Raw genomic sequence first — 16,750 nt, forward strand, 5'->3', positions numbered from 1 at the left:
TTTGCACACTGTTTAGAAAATATACACATTATTTAGGATGGGATTTTGGGAAATGAAAAAAGAAAGAGGGAATGCCCAGTGAATTGGGCATGATTTGAATATAGGTGACCATGAATGTCTCTTTTTTGAAATAAAAAAAATGATTGATAGCTAGGGTTAGGTTACATCTAGTGCAACTAGGCTTACAATTTGTTGACTTATTAGGATAATAGAAATTTCAATGCATACAAAAGAAATTATTGTGAGTAGTACAAGATAATCATCTGAAAAGTGACAAAAGAGTTTATTAGTTGCTTGCTTCTATTCTCTACCTATTTTGAGAAAACAATGACCGGCAATACTCATGGTTAGGCAAAATTCTTCTTTGTGAATTCCTTCCTCTATTGAAAATTTCATCTTGCACCAGTTTTTCATTATCATATTTTGTTCACATGAAAGTCAATATTTTGTGAGGGAATGCCCAATGAATTGTGTGAGAGCCCGACAATTATTTTTGTCATTTATAATTTCATCTAATGTTCGAACGTGTTGCAATTTGCATGATATTATTTACTTTCCATGTTTGCTCATTTCATGTGATTAGATGACTTGAATGCACCCACAATTAGTGTAAAATATCTTGGTCAACTACAAAACATTTTGACTAAAAATTTTCTTTAGTCAAGCTCCTTGCCTTCATTTTTTACCAAGAGAAAAATTATCCAAAATGGCCTACAAAAATTAACCAAGTCATGTGATTTCAGCCGAGAGAGGAGAGGGAGTGACCTTTAGACCAGCCACAAATTTTGACCAAATCAAAACAAATTCATTTCCTTCTTGTTTCGATTTAGCTTAACCGAGAGCCAATTGCACAATCAAGTTGAAAAAGCTGCACGTATGACCCCTCTAAACCCCGAGTTGATGAACTAAGATGAACCTCAACCCAACAACTAACGATTTAGTGAACCAACGGTCTGGGTAGAAGAACGCCACAATCAAGGTGTATACTTGATTGATAAGTTCAATTTGAATAACTCAAGAAAACTCTCTCAAGTATTCAAGCAAAGCTCTCTTGGAAGAGAAAAGTGAATACACTCACAAATATTATGTAATTTCTGACCCCCTTAACAAGGAGGAAGCATGGCTATTTATAGCCTTTACAAGCATTAACCCTAATCCCAAAATTGACTAAACTAACCCTACCAATTAATGACAAGGATTCGGCCAGCCTAAGTTCATAATGGACTGACTTTAACTAATATTTAACTATATAAAAAAAAGATAAATAATAGAACTAGCTTAACCCTTCCTTAAGCGTGACCGCTAGGTGAGGGCACGCCTAACTAGCAACAGGCGCTGGAGGGTCTTCTACTTGGAGCAATGTGTAAAGTTTTGAATCTTCATTCTCCAAGCCTTCAATAATCTTTAAATCATCTCCAATGCGGCCTTGGATTGTACTCACAAGGGCTTGTAAAGATTCACGCATCTTCTTGGCACGAGCTCTTGTGACTGGCCCACTTGGTACTTGAATGACTTGTGCAACTTGTGTTTGACCAGCCTTGAGCCCCTCATCAATCCCCTCCTCTTGAAGGCGATTTGTCCCCAAATCAAGCTCGTCATCTGCATGAAAAGGACTCAAGTCAGCCACATTGAATGTAGCATGTACTCCATACTCACCTGGAAGGTCAAGTTTGTAGGCATTGTCATTGATGTGCTCCACAACTTGAAATGGGCCATCACCCCGTGGAAGGAGTTTGTTGCGCCTTTGGTTTGGAAAACGCTCCTTTCTCATGTGTATCCAAACCCAATCACCTGGTTCAAACACCATCTTGCGACGTCCCTTGTTGGCACATTGAATGTATTGAAGGGTACGTTTCTCAATATTAGCTCTAGCTTTGGTATGCAAATCATGCACGAACTCAGCCTTTTTCTTACCATCGAGGTTAACTCTCTCAGAAATAGGTAAAGGAGACAAGTCTAAAGGTGTGAGAGGGTTAAATCCATAAACAATTTCAAAAGGTGAAAATTGAGTAGAAGTATGCACAGTGCGATTATATGCAAATTCAACATGAGGCAAGCAATCTTCCCAAGATGTAATGTTCTTTTTAATAATTGCTCACAACAATGTAGATAAAGTCCGATTAACCACTTCAGTTTGTCCATCAGTTTGTGGGTGACTAGAAGTAGAAAAAAGTAATTTAGTCCCTAGTTTATACCACAAAGTTTTCCAAAAGTAGCTAAGGAACCTTACATCCCTATCAGAAACAATGGTACGAGGTACCCCATGTAAACGCACTATGTCTCTAAAGAATAAATCAGCCACATGTTTAGCATCATCAGTTTTATGGCAAGGAATGAAGTGAGCCATCTTTGAGAAACGATCAACTACCACATAAATGGAATCATGCCCTTGTCTAGTTCTGGGCAATCCAAGGACAAAGTCCATAGACAAATCTACCCAAGGTTCATGTGGAATGGGTAAAGGAGTGTAGAGTCCATAAGGATATACCTTTGATTTTGCTTGGTGACAAGTTACACACCTTTGTGTATGCCTCTCGACATCCCTCTTCATGCGAGGCCAGTAGAAATGCTCTTGGAGAATTGACAAGGTCTTGGCCACTCCAAAATGTCCCATGAGGCCTCCACCATGAGCCTCTCTAACCAACAAAAGTCGCATGGAGCACATTGGAATACATAGTTTACCTTTGTAGTACAAGAACCCCTGCGACATAGAATAATGCTCACGAGTAACTCGTGGCAAGGTTGTGAAAATCTCACCAAAGTCTAGGTCAACTGCATATAAATCCTTAATGAATTCAAAGCCAAGCAACTTAGTGTCTAATGTAGTGATTAGTGTATACCTTTTAGAAAGTGCATCAGCCACTACATTAGTCTTTCCAACCTTATATTTGATGACAAAAGCAAAACTATCAATGAAAGCTACCCACCTCGGATGCCTTTTGCTCAATTTGGTTTGTGATTTGATGTGTTTGAGCGATTCATGATCAGTGTGGAGTATGAATTCCCGAGGTCTGAGGTAGTGTTGCCAAGTTTGGAGAGCTCGCACCAAGGCCATCAACTCCTTGTCATAAGTTGAGTAGTTCAACGAAGCACCGTTCAACTTCTCACTAAAGTAGGCCACTGGTTTTCCCTCTTGAATTAGCACAGCTCTAATACCTACACCAGAAGCATCACACTCTACTTCAAAAGCCTTGTCAAAATTAGGTAAACTTAATACAGGTGCATGTGTGAGCTTGTGTTTAAGTAACTGGAAAGACTTAGCTTGTTCTTCTTCCCATTGGAACGGCACATTTTTCTTGATAATGGCTGTAAGTGGGGTAGCAATGGTGCTCAAATCCTTGACAAAGCGTCTATAGAGGCTTGCCAAGCCATGAAAACTCCTTACCTCACTTACACTGGTTGGAATTGGCCACTCATTTATGGCCTTCACCTTTTCTTGGTCAACTCGTATTCCCTGTTCACTCACAACATAACCTAGGAAGACAAGTTGGTTAGTGCAAAAAGTACACTTCTTAAGCTTAGCATTAGCACTAGGCAAGGAAGCTCCAAGTTCATTAGTGAGCAAAGACTCTTTACAAAACAAGATAAGCAAAATCTGATTAGAGTGCAAAGCCTTTCTCACATCTCTAGTTCTAGCAAGCATGATGGATTTTCTCTCCTTTTTTCCTTCAATGGCCGAATGTGAAGTGTCAATTTTATGAGAAGATGGTTCGGCCATTTTGCTCTTTGTATCATGCAAATTTTTCTTTTTAATGTCACAATGCATGTCATATTCCTTTTGCAACCCAATTTGGTCCTCATGCACTTGTTGAGGTGTAAGAGGTGCAAGTGTGATCTTTTTAGTATTGTGCACAAAGGAATACTTATTCAAGAATCCATAAAAAATGACCCTTTTATCAAATTACCATGGCCGACCCAAAATAATATGAGTAGCTTGCATAGGCACACCATCACATAAAACATCATCTTTATATCTACCAATGGCACAATTAATTAAAACTTGCTTATGAACACGTACCTCACCACTGTTATTCAACCATTGTAGTTTGTAAGGTCGGGGGTGATCATTTGTTGGCAAGTTCAATCGTTCCACCATAAGTGCACTAGCAACATTGGTACAGCTCCCTGGGTCAATTACCAAGCTACAAAGCTTGTCCATCACATGGCACCTTGAGTAAAATATGTTCTCTCGTTGAAGGTCATCTCTACCAGCCTGAGTAGTTAGAGCTCGCCTTGCAACCATACCAACTTTACCATGAGCTGGTATCTCCTCAAATTCCTCATCTTCCTCGACCAAGGGAGGCATGTCCTCACACTCATCCTCCTCATCCGTTTGTACTTCCCCATTTGGTAGCATAAGCATAACCCTTTGATTTGGGCATTGGGAAGCAATATGTCCAAATCCTTGACACTTAAAGCACTTAGTGTCTCGGTATCGAACTTTGCTTACCTCATGAGTAGGCCTACCATCGCCCCTTGAGGGTGGTTTTGAGGAAGTTGCATTCGGCCTTAGTAATTCCTTGGTTGTCCCACCTTGTTTGGTCAAAGGGAATGCACTAGAGGGGTTGACCTCCCTCTTGAAGGGTTGGTCTCTCCAATTTCCAGCTTGAAAGTTGGAATTTTGTCGAATTGGACCCCTCCTCTTGAGCCTCCTTTCAATCTTAATAGCTTTGTCTAGCATATAATGGAGGTCCACATAATGGTGCATCTCCACTTGATCTGCTATTTCAGGCCTCAATCCACTTAAAAATCGTGCCATAGTAGCTTCCCGGTCCTCGACAATGTCAGCCCTTAACATGGCTATCTCCATCTCCTTATGGTAGTCCTCCACGCTTTTGGTTCCTTGTGTCAAATTTTGATGTTTGAGGTACAAGTCACGGTGGTAGTGACTAGGAACAAAGCGTTTTTTCATGACACCCTTCAATTCGGTCCATGTAGTGATAGGGTATTCACCACTTCGCCTTCTACTAGTAGTGATTTGATCCCACCACACTATGGCGTAGTCGGTGAATTGCATGACTGCAAGTCTCATTTGCTGCTCCTCGGTGTAATCATTGCAATCAAAGATCAACTCCACTCGTTTCTCCCATTCCAAATAGACATCGGGGTCGGATTTGCCTTGGAAAGTAGGCAATTGCATTTTAACGCCTTTGATTGGATCCACACCAGCTTTGCGGTGTTTATTCCTCCATGTCCTCGACCCATATTCCTCCTCGGAGTTGGAACTTTCATAGTCACGGGTTGGTGCTTTGTGTCTCCGGGACTTAGAATTGGTTTGGGAGTGTTCGAGACTATCCATCCTCTCATGCAATGGTTCTAATTCCTGTTTCATTATCTTGAGCAATTTTTCAGTCATAGCCTCCATCACAAGTTTAATATCGAAAGGAGTAGTTTCCTTCCCTTCGGACATGTTGAGGTATTCCTGCAAAAATAGGGTTAGTGGAAATAACACCTCACTGACTCCCTTAGTATATCACTCACACTCGTGTTTCACTCAAGTGTATTAAAACACTCTAATGATCTCACCAATCACTTCTCAAGTCACTAGATTGCTTTTCTTGAAGAAATCAGAATTTTCTTGAAGAAATTCAATCAAACTTGAACCAAATTACACCCAAATCACAGCCTTCATCTGCCACACTTGGGTTAGGGCAGTCAAGAATTGACAGCCTTTTCGTACCCAATTAAAAGTACACGCAGTCAAGAATCATGGAACTTCACTTTTAGTTAGTCAACTACACACACCAGATATAAAATGAAATAATTAAACACAGTGATTCAAATAGAAAGGATACAGGTGACTCTCAGGAGCCAAATTCCCTTTTCTTCACCAGAGTTTGATCAAATAGTAGTTGACACTCCGTCAACTTTCACGTAAAGTAACCAGTCCAGTAGAGTATCACTTTATACCAAATTCTGTCTACCAAACATACCCCTTACTGGGCCCAAACGCCTCAACAGGAACAGGGACGGTAAATAGAATACACAAATAAGGCTCGACTACGAGTCATACTAGTGCAAAGAGATAAAAATGTGGTTTTGAAGTGAAAAGGTAACAATTGGTCCTAAAGACATGAACGACCCCAAAACCCTTCACTTCTACCCAAAAACCATACCTACAATGATTTACCAACTCCAAACTCAAAGTGGGAAATGAAAGTAAGAATTGTTCTAAGAAAACAGAATTTTCCAGTTTTACGAAACACTATTTGAAAAATCATATCTCAAGATTCTTAAGTCCAAAATTGATAAATTTATGCCGTCGAAAAATAGACACAAAGGGTTACAATTTTTCAGAAGACATATTTATAAGATTCGGTCCACAAGTTAGTCAAATTCGAGCCTCAAATTGCTGCTTCATCCAGAAAAAGACAGAACAGGTTTGCAATTTCAATCAACTTTGAAAAATCACAGATATTCATGAGAATTGAGAAACAGGCTGAAATTTTCACGGTTGATAGTACTCTGACTCTAGTTTCTAACGCAATAAACAGAACTCAATTCCAATTTTTTTTATATCAAGTTATAACAGATTTCCTGAGACTGTACAGGAGTTCCTACAGAAAATTTCGACAACACTTCCCTTTGTTTTCTTTACTTTTCCAACCAAAGACCAGCACCCAATTTCCTCTCAATTCAGCCACAATTTCACATATAAGCTCTGATACACTACAGAGATCTGAAGCCTAAGCTCTGATACCAACTGTGACGGCCCCACCTCTCCCTAAGGCGAACCAGAGGGTTCGGCGGGTCGCCTGCCCAGCTCTCGCCGGGACTCAGTCGCTCACTACAGTCCTCAACCCAATTACAATATAAATCTCAAAATTACATCAAATTCTCCAATGATTACATATTACAAAATGCAGCGAAACTGATTCCAATCGTGGAACGTATACTTACATCCATATCATTTTCAAATATTTATACAAGACCAACTCGTACATAAAATAGATCCAAACTTAAACTGTACACGATATAAGCCATCCAGTCACGTGAATAAGCACTCCAAGCTTTTCTTCGCCTTGAGCCCTGTGGGGGGGGGAAATAAAACATTTTTGGGGTGAGCTAGAAGCTCAGCGAGTAACCATTAAAATCAGTAATCAAATCGGTTTCACAATAGTTCATTTCAATGATGTCATATAGCAATGATGTCATAAATCAAATGATAAATCCGGAAACAACTACAACATTTGCAAAACAGTAAATATGGATTATCAATAATTCAAGGAACATTTATAATGGAAAGCGATAGTAACATTCATGAAAGGATACATTCATTCTCCTGACATTTCCTCGCTCATTTGGTCATTCATTTCATTTCATTCACCCCGTCCCTGGCTTTTGGCCTGGCTCCACCAACCTACATAGGTAATACTCGAGTATACCAAACGTTCACCCAAGTTCCTAATCGCCTGACCGAGTCCGCTTCTGGCTAAAGACGACCGGTAACAAGGGGCAATGGCCAGTTCAGCCCAAAAGGCTTACATTCATGCGCAAGTAACATTTCAATCGAAAATTTCACATTTATCGAGGTCGAGTGCGATAAAGTACACACTCGCCTCGAAAACTCGTTTTGGAAATCATTATAAGCGCTTAACACGTTATCAACCAAAATACAAGTCATGAAGTCAAGAAATATAGCAAACAAGGCACACTCACATGCCAGCACGCATGATATGCAAGAAAACATTTCAAAAGTAACTTTGGAAACAGTTCAAAAGTAAATAATGTAAGAAACGGTTCATAAATAACTTTAGAAGTAGTTTGAGGTCACTCACCTCCACGGCTCAGAAACCATCCATCATGTATCATTGCCTTGCTCAAATCCAAGTCTTAGATCACAAACTCAATGCAAACAAATCCTTTAAAAGTTCGGACAGCACTTCCCCTACATTTGCTAACTTTTCCAGCCATCATGGCTTCATTATTCTTCTCATTCAAACCCAAAGGTACACACACAACAACAAGTTCATCCAATAGCCATTCAGCAAGCTCCAAGAAGTACAAAGACAAGTCAAGCTGGGGAAAAGTCCGGAAATGAAAGTTAAGCTCAAAACCAGAAAAACAGGTTTTGATGTCATTTTACGGTAATGGCACCAAAGGCGCTACGATAGTCGGATGAAGGTGCAAGATCCACCGTTTCGAAGCTAAGAACCAGGGCTACAACAATGTAGAAGGCCACTCAGTCCAAATCCTAGCATAACTAGGTCAAATATGCCAAAATACCAAACCAGAACCACTAAAACAGGTTCACAAATCACACAATGCTGTAATGAGTCCAACTCGGTCCATATAAGTCCAAATGCATTGATTCCAAAGGCATATGGTAGCTAAGACATCCAGCTACATTTCATTAGAAGACACCAACATCCAAATCCAAAGCAATTCCAGTCAAAATGGCCAATTACAAGTGCAGTTTTCGCATTCTGATCAACCCAGAACAGCAACAGTAAAATCGACAGATCTCACTCTACACTAGTCCAAATCACCTGAAATTTTATAGGCACTTCAAAATCATCAATACCTACAACTTTCATGTTTTGATCAAAGTCCAATTCAGCCCCTAACCACCTGATCCAAAACCGGACAGAAAAGGGGGTTTATGAACCCTAACTTTTCATGTTTCAATCCAAACCCAAAATTGGTTGCAAATATCAATCATTTCCATCCACTAGAGTCATAACCCCTCATTATCAACCATCATAAACAACCACAACACCATGATTACATTAAACCAGAAAATTTATGAATAAAATGAAAACTTCACCAAATCATTTCAAACCAAGAAATAAACCATATATATCATCACTTTAGCCACTACTAAGCATAACCTAAGCTTTATTAAGTGAATGAGGAAGATACACACACCACTCACCTAGTAACAAGAGAGGTAGAGATGTTGGACACCTTAGCTCTTCCAAAAACTTCACCAAACCAACCACTAACACCAACTAGAAAGATTTTATGGAGTAGAAACTAATTTATGCACTTGATTTGGAAGATTGAGCTAGTTGGGAGCTTGACAATTGAAGAAGTTTTCTTTCCTTTTCTTAGTGAGAGGGCCGGCCAAGAGGTTGAAGACAATGGTGATTTTTGGTTAATTTTTTAGATATTTAACCCAAGTAGTCAAAAGGTCAAAAAGGGTGAATAGTGTTCTTAAGTCAAAACCAATCACCAAGTGACACGTAGCACTTCATAAATGCACTCCTATCCTTTCTTTTCTCTCTCACATCAATCATTTCACACACTCCACTTATCTCTTAACACCCGATAAATTTTACACAGTATCCAGAATTTAACCTAATTGGCCGAATTTTTTCGAACTTTTCGCACTAGTGGGTCCCACGTCCGTTATTTATCCTTAATTTTTCAAAAACTCTCCAATACTAGAAAAATTATCTAAAAACTATAATTGCTCATAAAATCCACCAAGAAAATATTTCTAAGCCAGAAAACGCAGAAAACATACTATTCAAGGGGATAAAACCCTAGGAAAAATTAACAGGGGGTTTACGGGTCCTCACACTCATACTTTTCGGGGCGTCACAATCTCTCTTTCAAAATAAATTTGCCCAGTGTGGGGTTTGTAATTCTCAGGGGTTATCAAGCGAAAATTTGTCAATTCGGATGGCTCAAAGGGGACAAGTAGAGATAAAATGTTTTAAGTGTAAAAGAAGATGGCCTGACTTGCATTTCGCCGTTTGCATTAATTTCTAAAGAAAATTTGCATGATTAAATGAAAAACTTCTTGCACATGTCTGAGTTGATGGGTTGAGGGAATGTTCGTCCATCCATTTCTGCCAAAATAAGTGCTCCGCCAGGTAATACCTTTTGGACAATGAACGGCCATTGCCAATTTAGAGCAAATTTGCCTTTAGCTTCATCTTGCATTGGCAAAATCCACTTTAGTACTTTGTCACCTTCTTCGAATGCACGCCGATGGACTTTTTTGTTGTAAGCTCGGGCCACACGTTTCTGATAGCACTGACCATGAAAAATAGCATTGAGCCGCTTTTCATCGATTAAAGTCAATTGCTCATGGCGCTGCTTCATCCAATCAGCCTCCTCCAATTTAGCTTCCATGAGGATTCGTAGCGAAGGAATTTCAACTTCAACTGGTAATACAGCTTCCATTCCATATATGAGTGAATATAGTGTTACCCCGGTCGATGTTCGGATAGAAGTCCGATACGCCATTAATGCATAAGGCAACTTTTCATGCCAATCGCGATGCCTTTCAGTCATTTTGCGGAAAATCTTCTTCAAATTCTTGTTTGCGGCTTCTACAGCTCCATTCATCTGAGGCCTAAAAATGGCAGAGTTGCGATGTCTGATCTTGAACTGCTCGCATAGTCCATCTACCATGTCATTGTTCAAATTCTTGGCATTGTCTGTAATAAGCGTTTCGGGTACTCCAAAGCGACAGATGATTTGATATCTCAAGAAATTGGCAACTACCTTCTTCGTTACATGTTTGAATGACACCGCTTCAACCCATTTAGTAAAGTACTCAATTGCCACCAATATAAACCGATGTCCATTTGAAGCGGGAGGATCAATTGTACCAATCACGTCCATACCCCACATTGAACAGGGCCATGGGGCGATCATACTATGCAATTCAGTGGGTGGAGCGCGTATAATGTCACCGTGCATTTGACATTTTATACATCTCTGGACAAAATCTATACAATCACGCTCCATAGTAAGCCAGAAGTATCCGGTTCTCATGATTTTCTTTGCTAGCAAATGGCCATTCATGTGAGGTCCACAAACGCCACTATGCACTTCTTTCATCATATATTGAGTTTCGTCTTCATCAATGCACTTTAAAAGGTTCAAATCTAAGGTTCTTTTGTACAAAACTTCTCCACTTAAGAAAAATTTTGAAGTCATTCTACGCAGAAAACTCTTGTCCGTTGTACTAGCATGCAGAGGGTAAGACCCAGTTTTGAGAAACTCCTTAATATCATTATACCAAGGAATATTGTCAGAGGACTTGTCTACAACCCAACAGTGGGCAGGCTTGTCTTGAAGTTGAATCTGGATTGGTTCGATCCTCAATTTATCTGGATACTGGATCATAGAAGCTAAGGTGGCCAAAGCATCAGCAAATGCGTTTCGGGCTCGCGGGAGATGTCTGAACTCCAAATTTTGAAATTGCTTGGCCAGAGTGAGCAGACTACAATGGTAGGGCAGAATTTTTGAATCTTTAGTTATCCACTGCTTCAAGGTTTGGTGCACGAGCAAATCTGAATCACTGAAAGCTATCAACTCTTTGATTTTCATTTCTAAAGCCATTTCGAGACAAAAAATGCAGGCTTCATATTCAGCCATGTTGTTTGTGCAAGCAAATTGCAATTTGGCAGCGGCAGGGTAATGCTTCCCTTCGGTTGAAACCAAAACAGCTCCAATTCCAGCTCCGAGAGAATTCGAAGCTCCATCGAAGAAAAGCCTCCATTCAGGACTTTACTCACTTATATCGTCTGTGGCGCCTACAAATAAGACTTTCTCATCAGGGAGATAAGTATGAAGTTGTTGATAATCATCATCCCTTTGGATTTTCTGCCAAATGATCCGCTATAGCTTGCCCCTTGACAGCCTTTTGTGAAGTGAAAACAATATCGAACTCTGAGAGAATTATCTGCCATTTAGCCAGACGTCCAGTTAGCATCGACTTCTCCAAGAGATACTTCAAAGGATCAGATCGGGAAATAAGATAAGTGGTATGGCTCAACAGGTAATGTCTCAACTTTTGAACTGCCCAGGCTAATGCACAGTAGCTTTTCTCAATGAATGAATAATTAGCCTCATACTGCGTGAACTTTTTGCTTAGTTAGTAAATGGCTTGCTCCTTCCTTCCGGAGTCATCATGCTGCCCGAGGACACAACCAACTGCTTCTTCAAGTACAGATAGGTACATGATTAATGGTCGACCCGGCTTGGGTGGCACCAAGACTGGCGGATGTAACAAATAATCCTTGATCTTATCAAAAGCTTGTTGGCATTCTTCACTCCAATACAATGGCACATTCTTTCTCAACAATTTGAACAACGGCTCGCATGTGGCAGTTAGTTGGGCAATGAATCTCCCAATAAAATTGATCTTTCCTAAGAAACTTTTCACGTCCTTCTGAGTTTTCGGCACTGGCATATCTCGAATTGCATTGATTTTCGCTGGTTCTATCTCTATGCCTCTTTTACTAACAATGAAGCCCAACAATTTACCAGCTGGTGCCCCAAAGGCGCACTTTACAGGATTTAGTTTCAAATTGTACTTTCGCAACCTTTCGAACAGCTTCTTCAAATCAACCAAATGGTTCTCTGCCCTTTTAGACTTGATTATGATGTCATCCACGTAGACCTCCATCTCCTGGTGGATCATATCATGAAACAGGGTGGTCATGGTCCTTTGATACGTAGCTCCGGCATTCTTTAAACCAAAGGGCATCACTCGGTAGCAAAATGTGCCTCAAGGGGTGATAAAAGCAGTCTTCTCCCTATCCTCTTCTGCCATCAAAATCTGGTGGTATCCAGCAAAGCAATCACAAAAAGATTCAATCTCATGCCCAGCGGTATTATCCAGGAGAATGTGAATATTTGGCAGAGGAAAATCATCTTTAGGACTGACCTTATTGAGGTCTCTATAATCAACACAAACTCGCACCTCTCCATTCTTTTTTGGAACAGGGACTGGATTCGAAAGCCAAATAGGGTAATGGGAAACAATGATAATGTTGGTTTTGAGCTGTTTTTCAATTTGCTCTTTTATTTTGAGGCTCATATCTGGTTTGAATTTTCGGGATTTTTGCTTTACGGATGGAAAAGTAGGGTCTGTGGGCAACTTATGCAATACCACATCAATTGAAATACCAGTCATATCATCATAGGACCATGCAAATACATCCTGGAACACAGTCAAGAATTCAAGCATCTCCTTTTTCTGCCTCTCATTCAAATGAATACTAATTTGCACCTCCTTAACTTCATCTTTAGTGCCAATGTTAACCTTTTCTATTTCTTCTAGGTTCGGTTTTGGTTTCTCCTCATATTGTTCAAAGTCCTTTGCAAAAGAATCGAATACCTCCTCATTATCACTCTCGCTTTGAAGCTCAGATTCCCAGACCTCCAAGTCGTGAGTGATATAGAGATTGCCATTATTGAATTCCATAATAGTGATATCCAAAGGGTCAAATAGTTTTATTTTTGGCCATTTGAAAGAATTAACGAACGTGGGATAATAAGCAAACAAACATACAACAAACAAATGAATAAGCAATATGACAAACGAATAAACAAAACAACATGACAAGAACCACTTGTGCATTTTTATAAAACCTTTGATTGAAAACGAAAACAAAAAGAAAGCAAGCGGCAACAATATTTACATGTGCAAATTTTAGTCAAAGATAAAGATGCTTTCATTAGTTATTTACAGATGCAGAAGTATTTTCATGAATTCGCATGAATGACAAACCCATTTAGTTTTACCGAAACTCCTTCTGAATGGGCAGAAACTCGGCTGTCCAATTGGAAATTGATCCTTCAGGGATGTCGGGAAACTCGGCCTCATGTGGGAAACTGTCTTCAAATGTTGCCCCAACGAACAATTGGGCCAAACTAGTTTCGATTTCGTCAACTGGGTTAATCTCTGACGTGATCACCTCGGTTGGTCGTGGAAAAGTATAATGCAGTGGTGGAATATCAAAGGCCTTTTGCCTGCCTTCTTTCTCTGCTTTCTTGCGTTCCTTCATTTCTTTGATGTCTTTAGCGGTTGGTCGGAAACCCAAACCGAATGAATCCTTTTTCTCCACAATTTCCACTGGTTTCAAAATTCCTTGTAGATCACGTCCCAACCCTTTGTCAAACTCATATCCTCCGCGGATCATTTCCTTAGCCATCATGACACTGGCCTTTGACAGAGCTCGTTCCTCTTTTGTTATCCAACTTACGGAGACGATATCAGCTGTGCTATGAGGGGTCACTGTGGCGTTTCGGCTACCATCTTCTTCGGACCCAGAATCAGCAATTACGAGGCAATCCTTCTCGGCAAAGATAGTTATCAATTTGTCATTTACTATGAATTTCAACAATTGATGCAATGAAGAAGGTACAGCCCCGGACTTATGAATCCACGGCCTTCCAAGCAAAATATTGTAAATACTAGGAAAGTGCATAACTTGGCAGGCTATTTAAAACTGTGCGGGCCCCATCTCGACTACTAAATCCACTTCTCCTATAGGTTCTCTTTGTGCTCCATCAAAACCTCTAACTATGGTCCCTGAAGGCCTTAGCTTGATATCTTACAACCCTAGCTTTTCCAAGGTACTCCAAGGACAGATATTAAGCGCAGATCCATTGTCAATCAACACCTTTGGCAACATTTTCCCGTTGCACCTCACAGCTATGTACAGAGCTTTGTTATGTCCAATGCCTTCTGCCGGTAATTCATCATCAGAGAAAGTGATTTGTTTTGTAAATAACACACTCCCAACTATATGTGAGAAATTAACAACCGAAATGTCTTTAGGGATTTGAGCTTTAGTCAACACTTCGAGCAACGCATCCCTATGCATATCCGAAGAAAAGAGCAGATCCAACATGGATATTTGGGCGGGCGACTTGCTTAGCTTCTCGACTACATTATATTCGCTTCTTTGGAGCCTTTTAAGAAAATCCAAGGCTTCCTTCTCAGTAATTGTTGGTTTAGCGGGCAGCTCGGGGTTACTTGTTTGAATCGGAACGGTAGCTCCAAACGGACTTGCAATCCTCCCTGATCTAGTGACCACTGACACCTCTTCTTTGGCAACTGACTTTTTTCCAATTTGTAGGACAGGTTCATCGTAGTTCCATGGCACTCGCTGCAAACATAGAACATGCTCCTGCTCTGGGAATTCGATGACCACTGGCTCCAAAGCCTCGCTCTCAGCTGGAGTGAAATCCAAAATAAAAGGCCTTTTATCTTCCTTAAACGACACCTCTATTACAAATGGTTGGTCTGTGACCCCAAACACCTCAGCTTCCCTTGCCAATTTTTGGACTTGCTCCTCATACTCTGCGTCGTCCAGAATGACTCCAATGGTATTAGTATGTTCCGACAAGGGGTTCCTATTTATATTCGGCCCTTGTGCCTCCCTTTTCCTGATTACAATCTCTCCAGCTTCAATCATATCTTGAATTCTATGCTTAAGAGCCTTGCAATCAACAGTTGAATGTCCGGGTGCCCCTGAATGATAATCACAGACGGCTTGTGGGTTATACCCAGCGAATGTGCCATATGGATAGGTCGGAAGGGGTACCATACCAATTTTTCCGGCGGCCTTCAACTGGTCATAAAATTGGTCTAGAGGCCTGCCTAAATCGGTAAATGTACGGCTACGGGCTTGGTTGGAAGGTTCAGGAGGTTGAGGATGGCTATAAACAGGTCTATTTGGGGGAGGAAATCTTGGGTTATATGGAGGGCGAGGTCGGTTTTGGGGTGGATTTGTGAGAACCCGTAAAACCCTAATCATTTTCCTAGGATTTTAGTTCCCTTAATTGCATAATTTTTGCGTTTCTGGCTTAGAAATATTTTCTTAGTGGATTTTATGAGCAATTATAGTTTTTAGATGATTTTTCTAGCATTGGAGAATTTTTAGAAAATTAAGAATATATATTGGACGTGGGACCCACTAGTGCGAAAAGTTCGAAAAAATTCGGCCAATTAGGTTAAATTCCGGATACTGTGTAAAATTTATCGGGTGTTAAGAGATAAGTAGAGTGTGTGAAATGATTGATGTGAGAGAGAAAAGAAAGATAAGAATGCATTTATGGAGGTGACAAGTGTCACCTTCTCATTTGTTGGACTTTAAGAAACACTATTCACTTTCTTGACTTTTTTGACCAAAGGATTAAATATCAAAAAAATGCACAAAAATCACCATTTTCTTACCTCTTATGGCCGGCCCTCTCCTTGCAAAGAAGAAAGGAATTTCTCCAACTTTCAAGCTTCCATTTAGTGCTATCTTCCACAACCAAACACATAGATTAGATTCTACTCCATAAAATCCTTCCTTCTAGTGCTAGTAAGTTGTTTGGTGAAGTTTGTTTGAAGAGCTAAGGTGTCCAACATCTTCATCTCTCTTGTTTCTTGGTAAGTGAGGCTTGAAACACCCTAATACACCTAATGATGCTTATGTTATGCTTATTAGTGATTAGAGTGCTGAAATTTCTGGTTTTTATCTTGGTTTGAAGTGATTTGGTGAAGTTTTTATTTTATTGATGATTTTTCTGGTTTAATTGGATTATGATGGTGTGGTTGTTTATGATGATTGGCAGTGGCCTATAATGACTCTAGTGGGTGTGAAATGTGGATAAATACAACTAATTTTGGATTTGGAGTGCATTGTGAAAAGTTAGGGTTTGAAAATCCCCAATTCTGTCCGGTTTTAGATCATAGGGTTAGAGGCCGAATTAGACTTTGCTCAAAACATTAAAGTTGTAGGTATTGATGTGTTTGAGGTGCCTGTAAAATTTCAGGTCATTTAGATTAGTTTAGAGTGAGATATGACGAAATTACTGTAGCTGTTCTGCTTTGATCAGAATGCGAAAACTGCGATAGTAATTGGCCATTTTGACTGGAATTGGTTTGGATTTTGGAGCTGGTGTCTTCTGATGAAATGTAGCTGGATGTCTTAGCTAATGTATGCCTTTGGAATTTCGGCATTTGGACTTGTATGAACTGAGATATACTGATTACAGTTTTCTGTGT

The sequence above is a fragment of the Coffea arabica genome, chromosome 10c (genome assembly GCF_036785885.1).
Source record: "Coffea arabica cultivar ET-39 chromosome 10c, Coffea Arabica ET-39 HiFi, whole genome shotgun sequence".
In the NCBI taxonomy this organism is placed as follows: domain Eukaryota; kingdom Viridiplantae; phylum Streptophyta; class Magnoliopsida; order Gentianales; family Rubiaceae; genus Coffea; species Coffea arabica.